A 27,992-nucleotide genomic window follows, 5' to 3' on the forward strand; every position below is an offset into this window, starting at 1 on the left:
AACTTGTAGAGACCATCTCCAGTGGATAGGCATGGCTCCTAGTTGAGGGATGGGGCTATTCACCCATCTCAAAATTTTTAATCCAGAATTTTTCCTATCCAAATGAAATGTAGGGATAAAAAATGGAGCAGAGACTAAAGGAAAGGCCATCCAGAGACTACCCCCACCTAGGGATCCATTTGCAGACACCAAATTTCAACACTATTGCTAATGCTAAATGCTTCCTGACAGGACCCTGGTACAGCTGTCTCGTGAAAGGCTCTGCCGGCACCTGACCAATACAGATGCAGATACTCACAGCCAACCATTGAACTGAGCTTGAGGACCACAATGGAAGATTTACAGGGAGGACTGAAGATGCAGAAGTGGATTGCAACCCCATAGGAAGAACAACGATATCAGCTAACTGGACAACCCAGAGCTCCCAGAGACTAAACCACCAACCAAACAATACACATGGAGGGACCCGTGGCTCCAGCTGCATATGTAGCAGAGGATGGGCTTATCTGACATCACTGGGAGGGAAGCCCCTTGGTCCTCTGGAGGCTCGATGTCCCAGCATAAGGGGATACTAGAGCAGTGAGGCAGGAATGGGTGGGCGGGTGAGGGAGCATCCTCATAGAGGCAAAGGGGAAGGGAGATGGGATGAAAGTTTGCAGAGGGGAAACCAGGAAGGGGGACAACATTTGAAATGTAAATAAATAAAATAACCGATTTAAAAAATAACCTGAGATGGGTCCCATTTTGAGATGCATAACAATTAACAGCTCCTCTCTGACATTTTAAGAAGCACAATCTAAGGGTAGAGAACATATGTTTTCAGTACGGGGCATAGGTGGAGATGGGAGGCACCCCAGCAAATCTTAGCTTATTTCAATGTGGAGTTTCTGTGCCATGAATGGAATACAAAAATATTTTAAGTTGGATTTTTATTTTAAATATTTTAGGCAAACTGGCTTAAAGTTAATACACAAAAGAAAGACTCAAAGTAGTGTCTGATACCAAAATCACCCACCCATCAAACTAGTACTGAGGCTGCACTTCATCACGCCCCCAGTAAGGACCCTCTCCCGTATGCTCATTCAGAAATAGTTGATGATAGAACATAAGACAAACCAAGTCAACTTTCCTAGCTATACTTTTTTCTTGATCAACAACACATCTTCAGCTACATGAACTTTCTTTCAGTGGCAATGTAGCAACAGCAGTATGGATGGGAAGGCATGAAGTAGGAGAAAGGCAGCTGGTCCAGAGTCGATCTCCCTCTTGCCCTCTGTTTTAGCTCACACAAGTAAGCAAGGCTTCTCTTCTATGAAGAGATGGGCTGTGGGGCCTGCTGGTTTGCAAAGGGAAGAGCTGAGGCTGGGAGCAGAAAGAAGGGTCAGAGTAACCCTGCCTTATTGAATGAATTCAATGCTATAGTGGCACAAATGTATTCATGGTTTTTTTTTGTGCTTTGTTTGTGCGTGTGTGTGTGTGTGTGTGTGTGTGTGTGTGTGTGTGCGTGCATGCGTGCACGTGTACACGTGCGTGCGTGTCAACTAAGGATTTTTTTATTTTTCAGTCATCTGTTTTGGTGTTTGTTTTGTTGTCTTTTTACTTTCTCTTTTTGAGAGAGGAAGAGAGTGAGATTGGGTGGGGAGGGAGGTGGGAAGGATCTGGTAGGAATTCGGGGAGAAGAAAGAATATGAACAAAATATATTACATAAAAATTTTTAATTTAAAAATTAACTGGGCAGTGGTGGTACACACCTTTAATCCCAGCACTTGGGAGGCAGAGGCAGATGAATCTTTGAGTTTGAGGCCAGCCTGGTCTACAAAGCAAGTTCCAGAATAGTCAGGGGTACATAGAAAAACCCTGTCTCAAAAACAAAAACAAAACAAAACAAAATTACTTTCTTAAAGTTACTTAACTGAGGTTTTGTCAGTATTGAGGTTATGAAACTACCATTGTTTACCCCCTGAGAATCTTAACTTCATAATGGGCCTCTGCTCCTACATTTGTTCCTTATGCCTTTCCTTGGATTCTTTTCCTTCTGTTTGTTTTGTGTTATTCTGATGTGTTTGTTTTTGTTTTATTTTTATTATATTTTATTATTATCCCTGAGATACCTGTTTATTTTCCAGTGAAAGACTAAAGGGGAGGATCTGTGTGGGAGGGGAGGAGAGGAGGAACTAAGAGGAATAGAGGGAGGGGAAATGGTAATCAGAAATATATTTTATGAAAAAAATCTGGTTTTTAAATATAAGAAAATCATGCTTTTCAAAACAATAAAAATAGCACAGCTGATAATAAAGTTAAGAAAAGATAAAGTTCAAGATATTTGTTCTAAGTCCAGAAAGCGGAGAGGCAGGCTGAGTTTGTAGCACAGTGCTAGATTCTTACTAGTATGTCTGAATCCTTCAGTTTGATCCACAGCACCAAAGAAAATGTGAAGGAGAAAGAGAGGAAGGGAAGGAAGAAGAGGAGGGATCAACAACAACAGGGTCAATTTAAGCAGTATGAAGCATTTGACCTGTGCCTTAACATAGAGACACAGCTGATGGTTTTTAGAGACCAGGAAGACATTCTTATGCAACAAGAATAGAGGTTGCATTAAATACAGAGATTAAAAAGTAAACGTGTATTATTAGCAAATAAGTCTTTTAAAGGAAAACTTGGATGATTTCTTATTTAAAAAATATTACAGAGCAATAGTGATAAAAACTGCATGTTATTGGTACAGAGATAGATAGGTTGATCCATAGAACAGAGTTGAAGACCCAGAAATAAAACCACACACTTATGGACACTTGATCTTTGACAAAGAAGCCAAAAATATACAATAGAAAAAAAGAAAGCATCTTCAATAAATGGTACTAGTCTAACTGGCAGTCGGTGTGTAGAAAAATGAAAATAGGCCCATTGTCACCATGCACAAAGTTCAAGTCCAAGTGGATCAAGGACCTCAACATAAAACTAGATACATTGAATCTAATAAAAGATAAAATGGGAAAGAGCATTGAACTCATGGGCACAGGGGGAAATTTCCTAAACAGAATTCCAATGGCTCAGGCTTTATGATCAAGAATTGATAAATGGGGCCTTATGAAATTGAAAAGCTTCTTTAAGGCAAAGGACAAAGTCAAAAGGACAAATCGGTAACCTACAGATTGGAAAAAATTTTTCACTAACCCCACATTTTATAGAGGGCTAATATCTACGATGGATAAAGAACCCAAAAGGTTAACCTCCACAAAAACCAAACAACCCAACCAAAACATGAGGTATAGAACTAAACAGAGAATCACAACAGAGGAATCTTGAATTGCCTAGAAGCACTTAAAATGTACAAAGTCCTTAGACATCAGGGAAATGCATATCAAAACAACCCCGAGATTCCACCTTACACCAATCAGAATGGCTAAGATAAAAAACTGAGGTACCAGCACATGTTGGCAAGGATGAAGAGAAAGAGGAACACTCTTCCATTGTTGGTGGGATTGCAAACTGGTACAACTACTCTAGAAATCAATCTGGAGGTTCCTCAGAAAATTGGAAACAGATCTCCCTAAGGATACAGCTATACCACTCTTGGGCATATACCCAAAAGATTCCCAACCATGCCACAGGAACACATGTTTCACCATGTTCATAGTGGCCTTGTTTGTAATAGCCAGAAGCTGGAAACAACTGAGATGTGGTTCGTTTACACAATGGAATACTACTCAACTATTAAGAACAAGGACATCGTAAGTTTTGCAGGCAAATGGATGGAACTAGAAAATATCATCATGAGTGAGGTACCACAGACCCAAAAAGACATGAATGATATGTACTCACTAATAAGTGGATATTAGCCAAAAAAGTACAGAATACACAGGATACAGTGCACAGAAGGTTAACAAGCCAAATGGCCCAAATAAGGAGGCTTAAATCCCACTTTGGAGGGAGAAGAAAGTAGTCACAGTGGAGGGGAATGGAGGGATCTAGGTGGGAGATGGGACAGGGAGAGGGGAACATGTCAGCTATTGGAGCGAGAAATGGGAGTGAAGCCGTGAGGGCCAGCAGGAAGAATGAAAACAGGCAACCTCCGGAGGTAGGATGTAGGGGACCCTCTAGAATGTACCAAAGCCCTGGGAAGTGAGAGACACTTAGGACTCAAAGGAAGGGACCTTAGATGAAATGCCCAACAGTGGAGAGAGGAAACTTGTAGAGTCCATCTCCAGTGGAAGGACAGGGCATCAAGTAGAGAGATAGAGTTGCCATCCCACAGCCAAGAACTCTGACCCAGAATTGTTCTTGTTTAAAAGAACTGCAGGGACAGAGATGGAGAGGACACTGAGGGAGGGGACAGGCCCAAATTGGGATCTGGCTCAGAGGAGGATCCAAAACCTCACAGTGTTACTGAGGCTCTGGTGTGCTTACAGATGGGAACCTGGCATGGCTGTCCTCCAAGAGGCCCAACAGGCAGCTGAAAGAATCAGATATAGACGCTTACATCCAACCAATGGACAGAAGCCGGAAACCCCTGTGGTTGAATTGGAAAAGGGCTGGAAGAAGCTGAGGAGGAGGGCAACTCCTTGGGAGGACCTGCAGTCTTAACTAACCTGGACTCCTGAGATCCCCCAGACACTGAGCCACCAACCTGGCAGCATACACGAGCTGATATGAGGCCCTGACACATATACATTGGAAGACTGTCTGGCCTGGCCTCAGTGAGAGAAGATACACCTAACCCTTGAGAGACTTGAAGCCTCAAGGAGTGGAGAGGTCTGGTGGTGTTGGAGAACATCCTCTTGGAGATGGAGGAGTGAGTGGACTGTGAAAAAAGATGTAATAATAATAATAATAATAATAATAATAATAATAATAATAATAATAATAATAATATATTCATACCAAAATGACTTCTGTTGAAAAACTGCAAATGTTTTTAGCCTTAATGGTGCAGCTAGAATTTGATGATGGCGGGAAGGGGAAGGGGAGAGAAGATGATGAAACTCAAGCCTTTAGAGTTATTTGTTTGTGGTATGCATATTAGTGCCATCTGGGCTATTCTGATTTCATGGTTTGGAGACATCACCTCTGGTGGTACTAAAGCCTTTCAGGTAGCTTTAGTGGACAACCATGACTAGGATCAATGCTATGGTTGGTTCTTGGCAAGCACAACATACCATCACCTAGGAATGATTGAAAGATAAATAAGGGGCCAGAGAGATGGCTCAGCAGTTAGAACATTTGCTGCTGAAGTTTAGTTCCCAGCACCTACGACAGATGGCACACAAATGCTTGCGACTCGTGCTCCAAGGGATCAGGCACCCTTACTGATGTGAGTATCCGATTCTTGGAAATGTTACGTAGTTGTTGCCAATGACATTCTTTCCCACAATAAAACCCTCAATGCCACATCCAAATGAACATTTTCACATCCAACAGTGACCACACCATCTCTACCCTCTTTTAAAAAATATCTTTATGACTTTCCCATGCCCACAGGCTGAAGATTAAGACCCACAGCACAGATGTGGAGGCCTCACACATTCTGGAGCTGACCTGCTTCCCGGCTTGTGCATCACATGAATCATATGTTCCTGCTTATAGTAGCTGTCTGTCTGTCTGCCTGCCTGCCTGCCTGCCTGCCTGTCTGTCTGTCTGTCTGTCTGTCTGTCTGTCTGCTTGCCTATCTGTCTGTCTGTTTACTCTCATATTTCCAGGCAGATTTTCACCATGCTTTCCCCTTCTTTGTTTATTTAATTCCTGTCCACGCTTCAAATCTCAGTTCAGCTATCACCTCAACAGGACATCTTTCCCTGGTCCCTCCTCCACCCCAATCAGTTCAGACCCTCTTCTATGACTGAAGAGCACAGTCTTATTTTTAGGAGCGGGTAGACTCTTGTATTTCTCTGTGGGGTTCCCTCATTGCAGTCTTTTTTCACCATATATTCAGTTCCATATGAGAAAGTCCTGCTTTATCTCCCCAATGAGCACAGGGCTTTTCATAGAGCAAAGACTCAGGGGTGTCTTCATAATGAAACGATAAAACAATAATGGGTGAATGCTTCTCTCTCTCTCTCTCTCTCTCTCTCTCCCCCGTGTGTGTGTGTGTGTGTGTGTGTGTGTGTGTGTGTGTGTGTGTGTGTCTGTGTGTGTGTGTGTGTTTCTCTCTGTGGCTCTATGATGTGTCTGTCTCTATCTGTGTATTTCTCTGTGTGTAACTGTGTGTGTGTGTGTGTGTGTGCGTGTGTGTGTGTGTGTACATCCAAGGGAACACATGCATAGGCCAGAGAATGATTGGCAGCTAGGATGGTGACCAATAAGCTCCAATGATCTCCCCTACCCCTTAATCCATCTTCATCTCAGCCCTACTGGCACTGTGGTTACAGGTAAGCATGGCCACACCCAGTTTTATGTATGTGGAGAATCAAACTCAGACCTGCATGCCTATACATAGAAAACATTCTTAACTGCCTCAACACAGGGGCTTCTTAATATTTAAGATCTTAATAATAATTTGATTTGCATCATAGCATCTTTACTTCCTCATTTAAGAATAAGGTAGTATTACAGGAAACAAGACATTCTAAAAACAAACAAACAAACAAACATTGTGTCTCTTGAGCTTCTACCCAGTCTGACTTGAGAGCAGCTTGAGGAAAGAACTGAACGTAGAATTCAGTTGTCTTTCTCGGCTATGACGGTCTCCATCGCTGCGTGCATGCTGGCCTCCATGCAGTGGGTTGGCTGTGAAGACTGTTGCTTTCTGGCACCTGACAGCAGGCCCCACCCAAGTTTCTCTCTACTGAGCTTGCTCTGACAAGTTGAGAACTTTCGCATACCAAAAGTTGATGTCAAAAGAGGTATTCCCGTGCATTTTAGCCAAAGTGGCTGAGGACATCCATAGTCCTGAAGAACTGGGGCCCCTAATCAGATCCTGCTTCAAAGGAAATTTATGGATTACCAAAGCTGAAGGCAGTTTTTCAAGCAGTAATGGTGGTTGGGAGAAAGGAAGGGATTCTATTTGTAAAACATTGAGGGCCAGCAAGATGGCTCGGCAAGTGCTTGCTGCCGAGTCTGATGGCTTGTGTTTGATTTTTGAGTTTCACACGGTAGAAGGTAGTACTAACTCTCACACGTTGCCTTCTGATCTGTATTTGTGTACAATGGTGTGTGTGTGTGTGTGTGTGTGTGTGTGTGTGTGTGTGTGTACAGAGAGAGAGAGAGACAGAGAGAGAGAGAGGAGAGACAGAAGAGAAAATAAAGAATAAATGTGAATATTCGGTGGAAATAACTCTGAATGAAACTATTTGCATCCAATTGCATTTTCTTTTAAGAAGAAGTTAAAATATTCATAAGTCTAGACTTCAAGTTTGTCTCATAAACATATTTCATTGAATATAATGTTTGAGAGTTTTCCACAAAAAGAAAAAAAAAGAAAAAGAAAAAGAAACACATCTAAGAGAGATGAGGAAACAAGAGTGATCTAATATCTTGGTGATGTTCATTTTATTTAAAATATCACCTAAAAAAAGATAAAATGCCAATTGCTAATTCAGTACCACAACTTAGACAAGATGAATATGAAAGCAAAAACAGTAAGGTATTTTTATGATAAGATAAAAAGCATTGATTAAATAATCAGTAGAGGTATAAGAACATAAAAGTATAGATCTTAAAAGAAGAGGAGGGGGAGAATGAGGAGGAGGAGGAAAAGGAGGAAGAGGAGGAGGAACTGGTGAGATGACTCAGTGGGTAAAATATTTGTCAAAGTTTGTATCTCCAATAGTCACATAAAAAGCCCGTAATTCCAACACCAAGGAAAGAGAGCTAAGAGGATCCCTGGGGTTTCCTAGTGAGCCAACCTAGCTGATTACTGAGCTCCAGGATTAGAGAGAAATCTTATCTCAAAAAACTAAGATAGAAGAATTGAAAAAGACACCCAATGTCAACTTTTGCCCTCAATGTCTGGTTTCTATGCACATGTGCACACATGCATGGATACCAGCACACACACACACACACACACACACACACACACACACACACACAACTTTTGACATTGCAGGATAAGAGGGTTAGATCTTTGTCAGCACACACCACCCACTCTCAAGAAAAAAAAAAACCCAAAACGTTAGAAATTAAAGGATCCAGAAAAGGGAGTTTGGCATCTACTAATTTCTATTAAGTATATTTAATATTTAATTCCTCTTAGGTTCCGTGGAACAGTCAAATACAAGTAACGTAAAAATTAAAAAAAATCCTGCTTACAGAGGATTCAAGTTTAACACCTAATATCCATCCTGGGCAGCTCATAATCACCTACAACTCCAGCTCCAGGGGAATGCTGTGTTGACAACCTCCAAGTATATGGACATTCATGTACATATATCCACACATAGACACGAAATAAACATAAATAATTAAGATAACAGGAAGAGACGTTTTGAAAATGTCCTCCTTGGAAAGCAGGAGAAGAGAATAGAAAAATTAGAGGAAGATATAAAAAATACATAAAGATTAACTCTTTGAATCATGAGAGGGCAGTGGATGTGATCTGGTACAAGCCTATGGAAGAGGTAAATTTACGAAAGCATTCTATTTTGAAGAATAAACTCCTGACAACCTCATCGTGGCTAGTCATTTCTGGCTATGACAAAATGGAGATGGTCATTATTCCTAGCTAACCATTGTATCATCTAAGAAAGTTCTTGGAAATATAAGAATTTCATATCATTTTCCTATTCCAGGAAAGTTCTTGGAAGCCTTCCCAAGGTTCACACTTCAAATTAGGGAGTCAGCTATCAGAAACAAATGGCAAGCCAGACTATTGACTCTCCCAACCAATGTTGTAAGGATGCGAGACATACTGTTTATCCATAGAGTTGTCATTTAGAAAATGAGTCACACATATACAATGTGTAACAAACATAATTATCAACTAATTGTAAAATTTGGGGCCAAAATAACCTTAAGGCTAAAAACCACACTCTTAAGAATAAAAACATCAACCCAAACCTTTGAGCACTAAAAGTTTACACATTTAACTTTTCTGTTCGTACAGAAACTTGGCCTTGCTTCCAAATGAGCCATTGGAGGAGGATTAGTATGAGGGGAAGGGATTCGATTTCTGGTTTGGATTAGTGTGGGTGCATTACAACCGTTTTTGTTCAACATTCCAGCTTCCCGGGGACTTATCAGATGTAATAAATATTTCAAGAAGGAATAGTAATGTATGGCATTTGAGACATTTTTGGAATAAGACAGACTTTCCAGAGCATTTCTCTGACCGTTTCTGAGCAGGGTGTGCATTTCTTGGTGTTATGGATTCCTGCCAGAGCTGAAAAGGTATGGAGAACCTCAATCTGGGAGGATATCATCCCCTATACTGAGTCTGGGTGACTTGGGTAGGAGCAGAGGTCTTAATTTCCAGCACAATCAGGCACAGTGGAGCAGCACAGTAGAGTGGGGGCATAGTCTGGCACCCAACAGAAGCAATGGAAAGTTCACACTCATTACTCCTTATTTATCGGGTGGAGAGATCTTTGTCAGCACACACCACCCACTCTCAAGAAAAAAAAAACCCAAAACGTTAGAAATTAAAGGATCCAGAAAAGGGAGTTTGGCATCTACTAATTTCTATTAAGTATATTTAATATTTAATTCCTCTTAGGTTCCGTGGAACAGTCAAATACAAGTAACGTAAAAATTAAAAAAAAAATACTTACTCTATGTCTGAGCATTTTGCCTGAATGTATGTCTATGTGTGCCTGGTGCTCGTGCAGGTTACAAGAATGAGCTGGGTCACCTTGAACTGGCGTTAGAGATAGTTGTGAGCTGCCACGTGGATACTGGGAATCGAATCTCCACTAAAACAACCAGGGCCATAAGCTTTCCTGCAGCTTTTTCAATGTAATTGTTGGAGAGACCATGGCTGACTGCTTTTCCTAAGTTTCCCTAGGCCATGCTAAGTATTTGAATAAGTGTTCTTCCATAGTCTACAGATTTATTTAAGAGTTTAATTAGCGGGTTGGGGATTTAGCTCAGTGGTAGAGCGCTTGCCTAGGAAGCGCAAGGCCCTGGGTTCGGTCCCCAGCTCCGAAAAAAAGAACCAAAAAAAAAAAAAAAAGAGTTTAATTAGCAAAAACACTGTGCAACGTATATAGCCCCCGTACAGCTTGTGTGAGCCAACACTTACACCCCTAGCCAGCTTAGCTCGCAAAGCCTGTCCACCAGTCCTCTGCAGGGGACATGGAGAGGTATGAACCTCTGTGACTTCAGCTCTCTTGAAATTTTATGGAGCTCGTTGCTTCTCATTAGGAAACAACTGTTTGCAGTTGGTTCCAGAAGGACTTCCAGAGGCTTGACCTCTGGCTCTCTAGGATTACTTGGTTCTAAATTTATATGGATTAGTGCCGAACCGTGGATTAGCTACTTGTTTGCTGCACTGACAACTTTTCATCATTAATTTTGCTCTTTTAACCTTTTCTTTAAATTATGAAAATCAAAAACAAACAAAACTAAAACAAAGAAAAAAGCCCTTGAACATCTTAAAACGATAAAAGAGTAGAAAGAGTAGTTTAGTTCTACTAGATTGTTTATATTTGTGTAAATGTGTCTCCTCTCTCTCTCTCTCTCTCTCTCTCTCTCTCTCTCTCTCTCTCTCTCTCTCTCTCTCTCTCCCTCCCTCCCCCCCTCTCTCTTTCTCTTCCTTTCTCTTTCTCTCTCTGACTCTGGCTCTCTATCCACCTCTCACTTCAGTTGAAAGTGACTTGACCTTCCCTTATTACCTTAATTTTACTGGCATATTATAAAAATAACGTTCTTCTGCATAAACACAGTAGCAGGACATGTCTGAAACAATAGTGTTCTACTGATCCAGCTAATCAATATTCAAGTTGTTAAGCCAGCTTTAAAATAACGTTTTATGGGGGTTGGGGATTTAGCTCAGTGGTAGAGTGCTTGCCTAGCAAGCGCAAGGCCCTGGGTTCAGTTCCCAGCTCCTAAAAAAAGAAAGGAAAATTAAAAAAAAAAACTTTTTATTTTAATTCAATTTCTGTTTTTTAGAATGGCCCCACACTGTTTGGCAGTGTTTTCGGCATCCAGGGGTTTACAGCATTTCAGGGGTTCTTATGATTACCTTTAGTCATAGACAGTTAAGTGGCTGGTAGAATGACCCATACCTGGATATTTTGGTGAACTATCTTGTGGTGTTGTGTTAGCTTATTTCTCTAGACCTTTATTTGCTACCAAGTAGAAGTCAGTAAATAACCCTGAGGCCTTATATAGCCCTCCCTGTTTTCCAAAGGAAAATGAGGGCTTAATAAGTTTTGTTAAAGGACATATTTTTTCATGCTTTTGTCCTTTCTTGGCCAATCATTCCTTCTCAAACAACTGGTCATTTCCCCTGTCTCCTCTGCTCTTAATTCTGCATCCCTGTGCAAAAGACATCACATCCATGTTTTGGGGATGCTTGCAAATAGAAATTCTAGAAGTTTCATTTTCACAAATCTTTCACAAAGATTTTTAATCCTGAAGCCTCCCTACATCTTAAACATTCTTTTTATAATATATCCATGCAGTTCATAAAGATGACTTTATAATCCTAGTGGTTGATATTCACTTAAAGTTTCTTTAGTCCAGCCTGCCTATGTATTAATTATTTTGCTCATTTATCCAATAAACTGTATTCTAGGTACACCACTGGTTAAAAAAGGCAGAAGAAAAATTTAGATGCTGTTCCCTCCCTGGATGACGTAAAATTTGTGTGGGGAAACATACTAATAATTATTACTTCACTCAAAAACTTTTCTAGTTTTCTCCCTCTGATTTGAGTTGATTTTCTCCCGTCCTTTGTGTTGCCATGGTAGTCTATGCATAGCCATCATTGTGTTTATATCAAAGCACTGAGATTATTCATTTGCGACTTGTTCTACACTGCCGAATGTGTCTTGGGTTCTCTGAGATGTTTTACCATTGTGTCTCCAACACATAACATTATCCTTGAAGCCTAAGAGATGTCAGATAAATGCCTGTTGGTCTTTACCTGTTCCCTGTAACTCGAGAGGAACAGGACAACTGGTGTTTACATAATGAGAAGGTAGTTTTTTAATTGTGCTAAAGGATGAATACATGAAGCTGGGAGGAAGACCACAGGAGAGGGAACTCCGTACTGAGCTGCTTATAAATCCCCTAGAGCAAACTGACGTTTCAAAAGGCAAAATGTAAGGAACAAATTACCAATAGACAAATGCTATTGGAATTATCATTTGAAAAGTCTTGATTGTTAAGGTAAAAATTGTGGATTTTTCCCATAGGTAATAAACGGTGTGTGTACAATTCATGAAAAAGAGGACAGAGGGCATGAATTTGAAAAAGAGCAAGGTGGGTGGGGAGATGTGGGGGGGTTTTAAAATATTAAAACTATTATATTGTGTATATGTTTGTGGTCTGTATACAATTATGTGTGTGTGTTCATGTGTGCACATGCAGGCATGTGTATTTCATGGTGCATGTGTTGAGACCAGAAGACAACTTCTGGAAGTCAGTTCTCTTTTTCTCTTTCCTTTGGACTCCAGGGTTTGCATGACAAGTTTCTTGACCTGGCATGGTACTAACTCACCTCTCCCCCATGTTATCTGAGACTGGGTCACTCACTGAACCTGGAGGTCCACAGTTCAGCCTAGGTTGCTGAGTTAGCAAGGTTGAGTGATCCTCCTGACTCGGGCTTCCTCAGTGTGGGATTACAGACACACCTTGTCACACCAGGCTTGTCACGTGAGTGCTGTGCATGTGAACTCAGGTCCTTATGCTTGTATGGCAGGCACTTTACTGACTGAATCATAGCCCTAGCTCCCAAAGCTTTTGAACATCAGAAAGTAACATTTTTAGGACAATTAAACTTGTATCGGACTAGAGTAGAGCAATCCAGTGTCTAAGAAGACAAAGAAGGAATACACACACACACACACACACACACACACACATATATATATACACATATACACACATACATATATATGCATGTATATGTATATATATATACATATAGATACACATGTATTTTCTCATGTATACACATGAGAGAGAGAGAGAGAGAGAGAGAGAGAGAGAGAGAGAGAGAGAATATATGTTACAGGCCTAGTCTGCTGTACTTATTACTGTTGAGTTTAAGGTTATAGGATATGGGCATAAGTACAGTTCCAAAGGCAATGAGACAAGAGAATTGAGTTACTCTAAATAGAACCACAGGTAAGAAGGAATTAAGTGTGATCATAGCAAGAGTTACAATGATAATTAAAGAGGCTAAAAGGGAGAAAAAACATTCAAAGCATGAACTCCAATAGAGAAAGCAATCCAACTGTTGTGAATGTGGCTGTAGCCTAGGAAATGAAGGAGGAAATGAAGCTGTGGAGAGAGTTAAGCATGTAGATCTCCAGTGAATAATGTTCTCAGCCCCATCTGTTCCTGTTTCCATGTGTCCAGGTGGACGTTTGCACATACACGGAGATGTATACGCCATCTACATCTACAACTCTATTCTGGCAAACATAGTTTCTTTAGATAGCTGGATAAGCTAAAGGCTGTTAGTCACTTAGTCGATTACTTCAAACCAGCATATTTTATAAAGGACTCCTTCCTGGCTACTCGTTTTTCCACTGCTTGGAGGTGGGTATTTTATTGCTTCTCATTACTGTCTACCGCAGATGAAACTGCAGTTGAAACTCATTGACAGGTTGATAGGAAGGGCATGCTAAGACAGGCCTGTGAGAGACTGAGAGCATCCTAAAGACACTGGCCCATCTCCGCTCGATCAGAGTTAGGCTTCATTCTCCATGTCACTAATCCCAGCCCCAAAGAGAAGGCGTGTTCCTGAGGAATTTGCTCTGAGGCTTGTTCCCCACAGATCATCGTAGCAAATCTTGCAGCAACCAGAGATGAGTCACGAACCCTGCGTGGTTCAGGATTTGGGTAAGGAGAAGAAGGTTGAGATTCAAGACTTTGCCTCAGGAGTTTAAAGTAATCCCATAGGCTTTGAAATGAGACTAAGAACAGAGCTGCGCCTAATCTCCTTTTTTTCTGTTAGTTTATGATTACATTTTTTTGTTAGTGGAAAATGAATGGGCCAGGAAACAGTCCTTTAGAAGATATGGTGACCCAAGTAGTTAGAACAGGCAAAGAACAACACTAAACAATTATAACCTCTATTTAGTTTGATGAATCAGCTCATTCATTCGTCTTTCCGTCCTTTTAACATCATTTCAACTATACATCCAGCATTGATCCAGACATTAGAGTGATATCAGTCAACAAACATATTCCTTTGCTTTCATATAACTTAACCTCCAGCAACAGGAAACATTAAATAATAATCACACCGGTTAAATCTAGACTATTTCATAAGGTACTGGGTACCACAGAGAATGAAATGCAGAGGGATGCTTTGGGGCAAGGAAGACAATAACAGAGGCCATGAGAATTGCAGTTCATAGAGCAGAGGTCCCAGAGGCACTGGTGTGTCCGTTGAAGGTGCTTTCCTCAAGGTGATTTGGAAGGGAGCCTTCCAGCACTGTGGCAATAACGCCAAAGCAAGCGGCTTGAGCTGTGCGCATGCTGCTAAGAATGCAGAAAGGACGGTAAGCACTGGATTGACTGAGCAGAGCTTCATGGGCAAATACACTAGTTGAACGCTAAAACAAAAACCTGAAATGCTTCCTTCAGAGAAGCATGTGTTCTGGGGTAGTTCCTTGACAAGTCAGGGCCACTGCTATAACCTGAGATGCTGGGATGGGAGTCATTTGAATGTGTCCTGCAGTGGGAAACCCAGAAGGGAAGGGTTGGGGTCCCCCTGTGACCATCACGAAGGTGGAAAGAATGAGGCTGCTGCTTTGAAGGAACGGACTGAAATGGGTGGCGAAAGTAGGTATCTGTCCCAGTGGTTTGTTCTGAGCTCCATGTTTGACAACTTCTGTGCTGGGACAGGAACAGAGGCATTGTCGGCCTAGGAAGGTGGGGTCCTAATGCTTCACCGAGCTCCCGGGCTTTGTTATACACCGTTCACTGTTTTCTACTTCATCCAGGGGTAGATCTGATAGGAGTTCCACTCAGGCTGGTTTCCCCTAATGTAGTGCCTCGTCACTCATGCTCTCAGGCACTCCAAAATGGAAATCCCTTAAACTCCTGGGGGTCAGCCAAGGCAATTTTCCTAGGGGAACACTTCATATTTTACTTCTACACCAGTCTACAAATTCCATTCAAGTGACTGTGCATACCTGCAGATAGGATCCTTGGTCTATGTACTCTACTGCCTAGGGGGCGATGACCTATGTGCTCACCCTGTGGATTTCCCTGGCAGAAAATAAAATATCATGAGTCTCAGAGCTGCAAAGACCTTTCAAGATCTCCAAGGTCTGTGTTTGAGTCACTTCTGATGTAGACAAGTCAATGCCTGGCCCAAGCTAGCCAGATGGGTGTTTAACACGAGTGATGGAAAGTGATGCCAGTTGGATTGTGTTCTCTAGCCATCTTTGGCAGTACTCCCCTTGCATTGATGCTTCTTCCTGGTCTCCAGCAAGAAGATAATCCCTTGCCCAGGTCTGAGATAAGGAGTGCTCAGACTCGCTGAGCCTTGTCCTTACCTTCTCCACTTATGATTCTTCTAATACTTCTGAAAAGCATGTGTCAAATAATCAGACATATTACCTTCTGGAAGATCCCAACCCACATTTTTTCAGTCGGCCTCTGATCTAGAAGTAACTGTCAGAAGGTTTACAATGAGAATAGAGTGTGTACGGGTGTCCTAGAATTCTACCCTTGTTTTAAGAATTTCAGAAACTTTGTGTGAAAATTGCCTGACAAATTCAAATAAACATCTCCTCGCCCTCAACAAGGCCCCAGGGATAGGCCAATGTAACAGTTCTAGGTAAGTCTAGCTTGTTAAGCCAATGAGTTTATTTGGCTTCCTTACAGTACCATGGGCGACTCCAAACAACCCTATTACCAAAAGTTCCACCCCAGCATAGATGATGACTTTCCTGTGGATACAGAGAGGGTGTTGCCACTTCAGCTAACTTCCCACACTCTATATCTTCTAGTTCCTCCCAAGACCATGAGAAACGAGGGCAGGATTACATATAGCTGGTAGGAGGGATACAGGAAGGAGTGGCTGGAATCTCAGGTGAAAGTCTCTTGACCCTCCCTAACCTCTCCTTCTGAGGGAATGCCAACAGGTTCTATCCTGAGGGGCCCTTGTAGGTAGTCACAGCTGCTCTAATAGAGGTGGTAGTGTCTGTAATGTACAGAGAGCAGCATTCCAAGAGGGACAAGTATAAACAAATCCAAGATCCTCCTCTTCATCTTTTAACTTCCATTGTGTATTTTTCCTGCTTTATTTTGCTTTCTTACAGCAACATATGGAACATCAATGCCCTTTTGTGTATGACCCATGTTGCATCACTCTGGGCACAAACTGCCTCTCTGTGGCTTAAAATCAATTTCCTGAGGATCCTTTCATGTTAATGCCTTTGAATATAGGCAGGAGACTGGAAGTTTAGTGCTTCTCTAGAAACCTTAACCTCATAGCTTGGAAGACCCAATGACTGTCAGCTGTCACGGTGTTAGTGCAGAAACAAGTGGTGATACAGTGGTTAAAAGGAAACAAGGCTTACTAAAACAACAGAGGGACACTTCAGAGTAAAGCGAAGACGAAACTTTTATTCCCCTCCTGACCTCGTTCAGTTCTTCTTGCCAAGGCGTCTGAAAATACAATGTTTCCTCTAAGTTGTCCACACATGTCCAATTAAACACTTATGAGGGTTTCTGGTCTATGTAAATTTCCACCGTATTAATTAGGAAGACGCTTCATAGATTGGAGGCCTCCCTCCCGATAATATAAGATAGGCAATCAATGTTTGTGTTTGGAAGCAGACGTCAAGTGCAAAACTCCCTCTGCCATCTATTGTGTTCCTTAGAGCCTTTCTTCTCTAAAACTTACTTCACCCGGTCTGAAAACGGAAACAATACATGCACAGGTCATGGTGAGGACTGCCACAGAGTAGAAGTGCATACTTAAGCAGTCATGGAAAGCTCAGCTCTACGCTATTCCTTAGAGGATGGTGAAAGCTGGGACTTGGTGAGAGGCAGCCAGGAGACAACACCTTATGACCCAGAGGATCTGTGTTCACTGCACAGAAGCAGGAATGCTGGTTCCAGCTGCCCGGGAGAGCTCTTCCACTCCCTCAGGTGGGAAGCAGCGGAAATGATTCATGGCATGTGGAGGAGAGTGACGCTGCTGTGGGCAGGGATACTGTGTAGGAAGGCCTTAGAGCAGCACCGTAACTTTCCTTGTTTCTCTTTTCTCCGTTCAAGATCTACCCCCAGAGTGTAATGATGACCAAATATCTGTAGTTCTCTGGAAAAGGCTAGAGAAGGTTCACAAGGCTGGCCCACTTTAGATCCAAGCCAATGTTTCTTCAGGTCTAAGACTATCCTGTACAAACCAGACCGGTTCCACATAGTCCTGAGAAGAATGGGAAATGTTTCGTCAATGGCTCAATAATGGAGTACGTCTTAGTTCAGGTCTTGGTATTTGAGCAAGTATGACATATTAGATCATAAAAGTGCATCTTTCCCCTAACGGACCTTATACAGGTCAGCATTTTCACCCCATCCAAGACAAACCTCAGTATTCCTATGTATCTGTAAGTACGTATGTATATATGTATATGTGTGTGTGTGTGTGTGTGTGTGTGTGTGTGTGTGTGTGTATTTGTGGGTGTGTATGTATGTCTGTGTATACCTGCATGTGTGGAGACCAAAGGATGGTGTTAGGTTTTCCCTCAAACTTTATACACCTTATTAATTAATTATACACCTTATAATTAATGTACTTATTAATTATAATTATTTTTAGATAATTTGTACCAGTATGAAATACATACTGACCAGCCACTCCTACCACTCTATCTCCCCATTCCTCACCACAAATCTCTCCCCTGTTCATGTCTCTTCTTTCTTTTTCTCCTTTTTTCTTTTTGTGACCCAACAAGACTAACATGGTTGTCGACGTCGCTATGGGTTTAGAGCTAACTGTTGGAACCAATGGGTTCTGTAGTTCCCCCTCTTCAAGAATTAGTCAGTTGACAATGGTCCAGAAGTAAAGGGTAGGGCCCTGTGAGTCCCTCTCTTTCTTCATTTATTGTTGCTAGGCCTGGTCTTATGTGGTAACTACACATTAGCCCAAAAGCAGGTATCTGTGGTTGTTGTGAGTTAACTAGTGATTATAATAGTTGTATTTAGTCTAGAAAATGGCAGTTCATAGCCTTTCACTCTGCCTACTGCCTCTTATATGCTTCCCATCCCCTCTTCCTCAACATTTCTTGAGGTTTAGGGGTGGTATTGAGTTTCTCATTGAACCCAGCACTCACCAATTTAGCTAGGCTTTTAGGCCAGCAAGTCCCAATGATTCTCCTGTCTCTGTCTCCTCTGCACTGTGATTAAAGTCATCTATTGTCATGCTCAGCTTTTAAAGTTGATACTGGAGATCCCCTTGGTCTCCCAAGATTTAGTTACCATTAACTAAAGCATCATGATAGCAGGGCATTATAGACTTCCCATAGATGGTCTCAGCTTTGGTTGTAACCCTGTCGACTTACTGTTTCCCAAGGCTTTTGTCTGAACGGAGATATCCAGACCACTGTGAATTCAACAGCTATCCTTGGAGATTAGCCTAGAGAAAATGGGAAATTATTATTCAATTTATCTTATTGTGTCAGCTTTTTTTCTTTTGTCAACCTGATAGATGACATTATATACCTGTGTTTTTCTTTATGTGTTCCTATAAAATCGAGTGGTTCATATTTGCTAACCATTAAATTTTCCCTCTTTTTACACAGCCTGTTTCTTTCATTGGTGTAGAGTTCATGTCTATAATACTTTAAGTGGGTTTTTAAAATATTGTACTTCTTTCCACTGTTTCCATGGGTAGAGTATCATTGCTTCGTACTTCTGTTTAGGAGTTGCTAATGCAAATACTAGATTCTTTGGCCATCCAACTTCCATATGGTAATCTTCAATATCCTACGTATGTTAATAAGTTCTTTTTCCCATGTATCAATTCCTAAAACTTCACCACTGTGTCTGATGAAAATTATGGTCATGCCCACCATACTCTCTTACATTTCAAACTGGAGAAACCCTCACCTTGCGGCCATCGGTTGCCCTGCAGCCCTTGCTAGTGGTGACCATCTTTTCTCCTGCTGTGTTCATGCCACTGAGCAAGGAAATTGGGGATGTGCCAGCTTACGTATCCATGGCTACTTTTAGATCATGATGTTTTCAACACCTAAATCATTCCCTACCTCACAACCTGTGTATCTCCTGTGACAGCTTCAAAACATGGTATCTAAACTCTTTGCTATTCCCTTTATTGAGAAGTAAAGTCTATGCCCTTGCTTTTCAACCTGACCTCAGAGAATGTTTGACCTCTAGAGTTCAGTGAATACAGTTCTGTGGCTGTTTCTAGATTTAGGTGTCACAAAACATGCTGCTTCTATTTCTTGTCACTTTGGATTCTGACTTTTGAGATTTAGCTTCTGTACATCCCATAGATCAGCCAAAGTGGAAAGACTTAACCATGCTCCTTCTTCAGTCCAAGGTGAACTCTCATCCAACAGCCAGCACCTATTGGCTACAAAGTGAGCCACTGTCAAAGGAAATACCTTTCTATTCAAATATATTTTACTTCTGACACCAGAAGAAAACCATAGAGGGGTTTTCCTGTATATTAAGTAATTTTTCAATTATCTGTGTTCATCATCTAGATTTCCTATAATTTAATGTATTTCTGATGCCCAGCTACCTAGAATGTGGTGACCCACAGGTTAAAGTCTCAGTCCCTTAAGACTTTCCCTAATCCATATTCTCATTGCACTTCCTATGCTTCTGACAGAAGTACAGATGCTGCCTGTACTTCTGGTCAACTGCCTGTAAATCAAAGATTCCTATACCCTTCTTTGGATTTAACAACTTGCTCCTAGGGCTAATATACATGAGAAACTTATTGTGTTTATCAGTGTGTTACAAAGCCTATAATCCAGGAATAACCACATCACAACACAAAACATAAAGCAAGGGTTGAGGGTGAGATAATATAATATTATATAGAGTTTCTGTAGATTTTGCCGGTGCGCCACCTTCCCTATACCTCATGGTCACCAGACTGAATTCTACCACTTAGGATTTCTTATGGAGGCTCCAAAGACGCATGATTGAACAAAAGATGGTTCTTCAGTACTTGAACTTAATCTCCAGCTTCTTCTACCTTGCTGGAGAGCTGTGGATGGAAATGAATGTTCTCACCACTTGTTCATCACAGAAACCATCAACTATCTCCCACATGTCACTACCTTAGCATAAATTCAGGGACGGTAGGAAGGGTTTTGTGTGATTAGTGTTGATGGCTCCATAGCCAACAGTATGTGGTCAGCACAAAATGGACTCAGGTTTTCTTGCAACTAGAAGTAGAATGAACAGACTAAAGATCTTCATCTCTCCCTCTTCTCCAGATCCAATGCCCCAGTCTCATCCCCCAGCTCTGCCGAAGAATACCTGTGGCAGTCTCCCGAAAACCCTGGCTCTAGTGGATCACACAGCACCTCACCTCCAAATTTCTTTCTTCAGACCCATTACTTTGTTCCAGCCCACAACTCAGCAGGCATTCCCTGGGGACCTACCGGCCACTCTGACCAGGGAAACAAGTGAGCTAAGTACAGATCTTCACTTCCCCTCCATTCCTTCAAGTTCAGTTCCTCAGCCTTTCTGCCAACTCTGAAGCAGACAATCTGCTATAATCTTCTTAGTATCTGCCCCCCATTTCCAGGGTATTAACTAAACAGATTCTGGTGAGAACACCCTGATTTTCTCATTCCTATATCCCCCCTCAGCCACCCACGATCCATCCCAATTCCTAAAGGTTAGAAACAGATTTTACCAGGAACTCCAGGGACCACACCTACCAAAACCCCAGAAGAATTTCTTACCAGGCAATACACAGCCATCACATTCTCCTAAGAACCAAAGAGGAAACAGAAATCAAGATACAAAATACCTACCCAGCAAATTAGAACCTAGAATTATAACCTTCCTCCTAAAGAATGAACTGCCTATCCAGGTCCAAGAAGCATGTAGAACAGCAAATCCACTGGACCAGAAGAGAAAGTCTCCTTGGCACATAATAACAAAAACACTAAACACACAGGACAAAGAGAGAATATTAAAAGCTGAAAGGGAAAAAGACAAAGTAACATATAAAGGCAGATCTATTAGATTTGCGCCTGACTTCTCAAGGGAGATTCTGAAAGCCAGAAAGCCCTGAACAAATGGGCTGCAGACTTTAAGAGAACACAGATGCCAACCAAGACTCCTACACCCAGAATTTTTTTTTCAGTGACCACCGATGGAGAAAATAAGACAGTCTATGATAAAAACCAAAGTTAAGTAGTATCTACAAATTCATCTGTAAAGAAGGTGGTGCCAGAAGGAAAACTCTAACATAATAGAGGTTAACAACATCCAAGAAAACAGAGGAAAATAATCCCAGATCATCAAAATCAAAGGAGACCAATTTCTCCTACGAACATAGATGCAAACATTCTCAGTAAAATACTTGCAAACTGAATCTGAGAATACATCAAAAAGCTCATCTATCATGATTAAGAAGACTTCATCTTACAGATGCAGGGATGGTTCAATATACATAATTTGATCAATGTAATCTATCATAAAAACAAACTGAAAGACAGAGATCGCATGATCCTCTCGTTAGATTCAGCAAAGGCCTTTGACAAAATCTAACACCCCTTTATAAAAGTTTTAAAGAAAGTAGGAATAGAAGGGACATACTCAAACAAAATAAAGGCAATTTACAGAAAGCCATAGTCAGCATCAATGTAAATAGAAATTAGAAGATGGAAAGATCTCCCATGTTCATTGATTAGTAGTATTAACATAGAAAAATGGTCATCCTACCAAGGACAATCTATAGATTCAGTACAGTTGCCATCAAAATTTCAACACAATTCTTAACAGATCTTAAAAGAACAATTTTCAGCTTCATATGGAAACAAACGAACAAATCCAGGATAGCTAAAATAATCCTGACTAATAAAAGAACTTCTGGAGATATCACCAACCCCGATTTCATATATGTTGAACTACATAGCTACAGTAATGAAAATAGCATGTTACAGTTGGCAAATAAAACAAAACAAAACAGCAAGCATAACCAACCCCACAACAACAACAGAACCCAAAGAATGTTGATCAATGGAATTGAATTGAAGACCCAGAAATACATCCACACACCTATGGCCACTCAATTTTTAAATAAAAAAAGCCAGAAATATACATTGGAAAAAAGACAGCATCTACAATAAATGGTGCTGGTCAAACTGGATGGCTGCATGTAAAAGAATCAGATAGATCCATCCTTATCATCCTGCACAAATCTCAACTCCAAATGGATCCAAGACGACAACATAAAACCAGATACACTGAATTTGACAGAAGAGAAAGCCTTGAATTCATTGGCACAGGAACAGACTTTCTACCACCTACACATCCAATCTGTCTAATACCGACAGTATTTGAAGAACTCCAAAACTTAGATATCAAGAAAACTAGTAGACCAATTAAAAATAGGGTACAGATATAAACAGAATTCAGAGGAAACTCAAATGGCTGAGAAACACTTAAAAAAAATGTTCAACGCTTTTAGTCATCAGGGAAATGCAAACCAAAACTACTTCGAGATTTCATCTTATACCTGTCAGAATGGCTAAGGTCAATAAAACAAGTGACAGCTCATGCTGGTGAGGATGTGAAGTAAGGGGAACATTCATCCACTGCTGGTGGGAATGCAAACTTGTATAGTCAGTATGGAAATCACTGTGATAGTTTCTTGGGAAGACAGGAAGAAATCTACCTCAAAATCCATCTATACCGTTCTTGGGTGTGTGCCCAAAAGATGCTTCATCCTACCACAAAGACACTTGCTCAACCATGTTGATTGCTGCTCTATTCATAATAGCCAGAAATTGGAAACAACTTACATGTCTTTCAACAGAAGAGAAGATAACGGTGATGTGGTACATTTATACAACATAGTATTACTCAGTTGTTAAAAAAAAGATAACATCAAGATATTCTCACATAAATGGATGGACCGTGGGGAAAATTATCCTGAATAAGGTATCTTAGAGCTAGGAAGACCAGTACAGTATATATTCACTTATATGTGGTATTAGTTATTAAGTCAATGATAAACAAACTATAATCAATAGACTCACAGAGGGTAGTTATTACAGGCAGAAGTCATTAGGAACAGGAAATAAAATAGATAATTATGGCTGGAAGGAGTGCAAGAATAGGAAGATCAAGTGGAGAGGAGGAAGATAGAGGGCATGAAGGAGGTGATATGGGGAAAGGCAGCTAAGATTAAGGGGCATTTGAGGGGCAATATGGAAACCTACTACAGGAAAGTATCATAAATATATGTATATATGAAGGTGATCTAAATGAAAGTGCCAAATAATGGGGAAGATAGAGCCCCAACCGGCCATCTCTTATCACCAAATGAAGCTTCCAGTTCCAAGATTGGGATACATTGGGCAAAAATGTCCCATGGGAATCCCTAAACAACTGAGTCTGTTACCGAGACTATGGGTTACTCTCTACAAACTGATAGCAAGGTCCCATTGCTGAAGACAACACCTGCAAAACTCATTGAACATGGAGAAGTTGAGCTGGACTCTGCACAAAGCCTTCACCCCTGTGTTCTAACATTTTTGGTGCAGAATCAGAATGGTATTCTGAATGCTACCAAAAGAAAAACATAAACATCAAGCCAGCCACAAATCCTTTGATCTACAAAATTGTCCTGCCTTCAAGAGATGTTAGGACAATGGTGGCACAAAGCTTGTGGGAGTAACCAACCAATGTCTGATTTGACTTAAGGCCCACTCCATTTGATGGAACCTATACCTAACACTGCTTAGGTGACTGAGAACCTGAAAGTAGGTAATCCAAAGACCTAGGGTAAAACTAGTCACTATTGGTCTTAAAAAATTAAGAATGAAAATAAAACATAGTGATAAAATGACTCCTACTGATATTCTGCTATACTCATAGATGGGTGCCCTGCTCAGCCCATCTGAATGGGAACACCCATTCAGAGCCTGCCCCACATGTGGTCCATACATATACAGCCACCAAACTAGATAAGGTGGATGAAGCAAAGAAGTGCAGGCCGACAGGAGCCGGATGTAGATCTCTCCTGAGAGACAGAGCCAGAATATGACAAATACATAGGCGAATGCCAGCAGCAAACCACTGAACTGAGAAGGGGACCCCTGTTGAAGGAATCAGAGAAAGGACTGAAAGAGCTTGAAGGGGCTTGAGACCCCAAATGAACAATAATGCCAACCAACCAGAGCTTCCAGGGACTGAGCCACTACCTAAAGACTATACATGGACTGACCCTGGACTCCAACTGCAAAGGTAGCAATGAATAACCTAGTAAGAGCACCAGTGGAAGGGGAAGCCCTTGGTCCTGCCAAGACTGAACTCCCAGGGAACATGATTGTTGGTGGGAGGGTGGTAATGGGGGGAGGATGGGAAGGGGAACACCCATATAGAAGGGGAGGGGTTAGGGGGATGTTGGCCTAGAAACCGGGAAAGGGAATAACAATTGAAATGTAAATAAGAAATACCCAATTTAATAAAGATGGAGGAAAAAATTCACCAAAAAAAAATATGCAGAGACTGAGAGACCATGAAACACTTAGCTTCAAACAGGATGTCTCCATCAAATCTCTTCCTTGAGACCTCGGGGAACCCCAAGGAAGACCTCGGGGAATCCCAAGGAAGAGGAGGTAGAAAGAGTGTGAGGTCCAGAGGGGATGGAAGATAGCAAGAAAAGAAGGCCCTTTGAATCAACATGAGCCAAATTCATATGAACTCACAGAGATGAAGCAGCATGTATAGGGCCTGGTAAAGCCTTTACCAGGTCCTCTGTGTATAAATTATAGCTTCCAGTTTAGTGTTCTTATGGGACTCCTGCATGTTCAAAGAGTGGTTTTCTGATTCGTATGAGGTCTTTTCTTTCTGTTGGCTTGTCTTATACAACTCTGATGTGATTGTTTTTGTTTTATCTTGTTATATTATTTTGTTATATTATTATCTCTTAGAAGCCTATCCTCTTTCTTCTTTTAATTATTTAATTAATATATTTACTTTACATCTACGGTCAGTTGTAGCCCACCTCCCTCCTCTCCTCCCAGTCCAACTCTCACAAATCCCTGCCCCATTATTCCCTTCCCCTTAAGGGGAAACCCCCAAAGGTACCAACTTACCCTGGCACATCAAGTTCCTATAGAACTAAGTTCATCCTCTCCCACTGAAGCCCTACAGTTCAGGTAGGGGAAGTGATCCAAAGACAGGCAACAGAGTCAGGGATAGTCCAATTGTTAACAGAGGAATCTCTAATGGCTGAGAAGCACTTACAGAAATGTTCAACATCCTTAGTCATCAGGGAAATGCAAATCAAAACAACTCTGAGATTCCGCCTTACACCCAAAAGAACACCTAAGAACGAAAATTCCACTGACAGCACATGCTGTCAAAGATGTGGAGCATACCCTGGGTTCGGTCCCCAGCTCCGAAAAAAAAAGATGTGGAGCATAAGGAACTCTCCTCCACTGGTGGTGGAATTACAAACATGTACAACCACTTTGGAAATCAATTTGACTGTTTCTCAGAAAATTGGGAATAGTTCTATCTCAAGACCTGGGCATATACCCAAAAGGTTCCTCACCATACTATAAGGACACTTGCTCAAATATGTTCATAGCAGCTTTATTCATAATAGGCAGAAACTGGAAAACAATGTAGGTTTCCCTCAACTGAAGAATGGTTAAAGAAAATGTGGTATAATTACACAATGGGATACTATTCAGGTATTAAAAACACCATGAAATTTGCAGGCAAATGGATGGAACTAGAAAAATATCGTCCTGAGTGAGGTAAGCCAGACCCAGAAAGACATGCATGGTAGGTTCTCATTCATAAGTGGACAATAGCCACAAAGTACAGGCTAACCGTGCTACAATCCACAGACCCAAAGAAACTAAGCAACAAGGAGGACCCAAAGGGGGAAGGCTTGAATCTCAGTCGGAAGAAGTAAAGAGGTCAGAGGTAGATGGAAGAAGGGAACTAGGTGAGAGGGAGGATGAGGAAGGGAAGGGGATGGGATGGGAATCAGATATGAGGAAGGGGAGGGGAAAGGGCTGGGAAAAGGGATGGAAATGAGGGGGGCATCTCTGGGATGAGCGGGAGACCTGGGGTCGGGGAGGCTTCTGAGAGTCTACAGGGTGACCCTAGCTGAGACTCCTAGCAGCTGGGATTATGGAGACTGAAGTGGTCACATCCTATAGCCAAGAGGGACTTCCAGTGGGGGGAGGGGAACACCAATACACCCAAAAAACCTTCAACCCAAAATGTGTCCTGCCTACAAAATGCACAGGGACAAAGATGGAGCAGAGACTGAGGAATTGGCCAACCAATGACTGGCCAGCGTGAGACCCATCCCATGGGAGAGAGTCAGTCCTTGACACTGTTAATGAGGCTCTGCTGTACTTGCAGACAGGAGCCTAGCCTGTCATCTGAGAGGCTTCATCTAGCAGCGGATGGGAACAGATGCAGAGACCCAAGCCAAACATCAGGTGGAGCTCTTGGAGTCTTGTGGAAGGGGGGGGAGGATTGAGGGAGAGGGAGGGGTAAAGGACACCACAAGAAGACTTATAGAGTCAACTAACCCCATGGTGGCTCACAGAGACTGAACCATCAGCCAAGGAGCATGCAGGGGCTGGACCTAGGTGCCCTACACATTTGTAGCAGATGTGCTTCTTAGCCTGTCCTCTTCTAGTGATACAGTAAAGGAGTAAATCCAGCATGGGAGGTAGAGAAGAACTGGGAGGAGGAGAGAGAGGGGGAACTGTAATCAGGATATACTGTGTGAGAAAAGAAACTAAATAAAAGGGGGAAAGAAGAGGTAAAGGCCATAAGAGTCAGAGCCTGACACATCAGAATTCAAGTCTGTGCTCTGCTTCTTAATGAGCCACAGAAGCTGGGGCAAGGACCTTTCTGGATGTGAGGATTCACATCCGTTTAATGATATTATTTATTTCACAGGCTAGCTATGGAATTTAATGAGTTAAAAAGGTATATATCAGTGCCACCTATCAGGGACTGAAAAACCCACCTCTCTCCATCTATGTGCCATGCACTAAATATTTGAGGTTTTTCATGACTAAATGTTCAGGTTGATGATCACAGTGAGCACGCAGACAGGGAACATGTAGACATATAAGCATGACTGTGTTTTAATAAAACTTTATGTGTGTGTGAGAGAGGGGGTGCATCAGGGAAGAAATAGGCAAGTTTGGGCTCAAGACCCAGTTTGAAAATCCTAGCACTCCCCATCTTCCTTTCTCTGATTTGTCTTTTCAGCAATTCAAGTTCTCATATATAATGGAGAAAACTGACTGCCGTGGTTTATTTCTTGAGCATCTGTCGTTTACCAAAAACTGTGACAGTTATGAACAACAACAATGAAAATATAACTCCCCTTGGCCCTTGAGGGTCTAAGAGGACAATAAGAAGTGGCTAATCGGAGAGAGAGACCCAACTGCCTGGTCAGGTGGGCACTCCTGAGGCTGCAGAGCGGAAGAGACCACCAACACTGCTCACCCCTGCCCACATCCCTGGCCCAAGAGGAAACTGTATAAGGCCTCTGGGCTCCCGTGGGGGAGGGCCCAGGAGCGGCAGGACTTCTGCGCCTGAGACACCACCGGAACCTGAAAGAAACAGACCGGATAAACAGTTCTCTGCACCCAAATCCCGTGGGAGGGAGAGCTAAACCTTCAGAGAGGCAGACAAGCCTGGGAAACCAGAAGAGACT

General features: G+C 41.8%; 1 protein-coding gene across 24 annotated transcripts in view; it reads right to left on the minus strand.

Annotated features, from left to right (window-relative positions):
- The window catches only part of LOC103692000 (uncharacterized), a 443,265-nt gene that overhangs the window by 263,215 nt on the left and 152,058 nt on the right, over positions 1-27,992 (minus strand). For 14 of the 24 annotated variants that reach the window (XR_015636077.1, XR_015636078.1, XR_015636070.1 and 11 more), the window contains one exon: positions 18,631-18,704. The exons of the other annotated variants lie outside the window; for them this stretch is intronic. The gene's annotated coding sequence lies outside the window, so the exon portion shown is untranslated. The remainder of the gene's footprint in view (positions 1-18,630; positions 18,705-27,992) is intronic. 24 annotated transcript variants of the gene reach the window in all.

Source organism: Rattus norvegicus, chromosome 13 (genome assembly GCF_021556685.1).
Source record: "Rattus norvegicus strain SHRSP/BbbUtx chromosome 13, alternate assembly SHRSP_T2T, whole genome shotgun sequence".
NCBI lineage: Eukaryota > Metazoa > Chordata > Mammalia > Rodentia > Muridae > Rattus > Rattus norvegicus.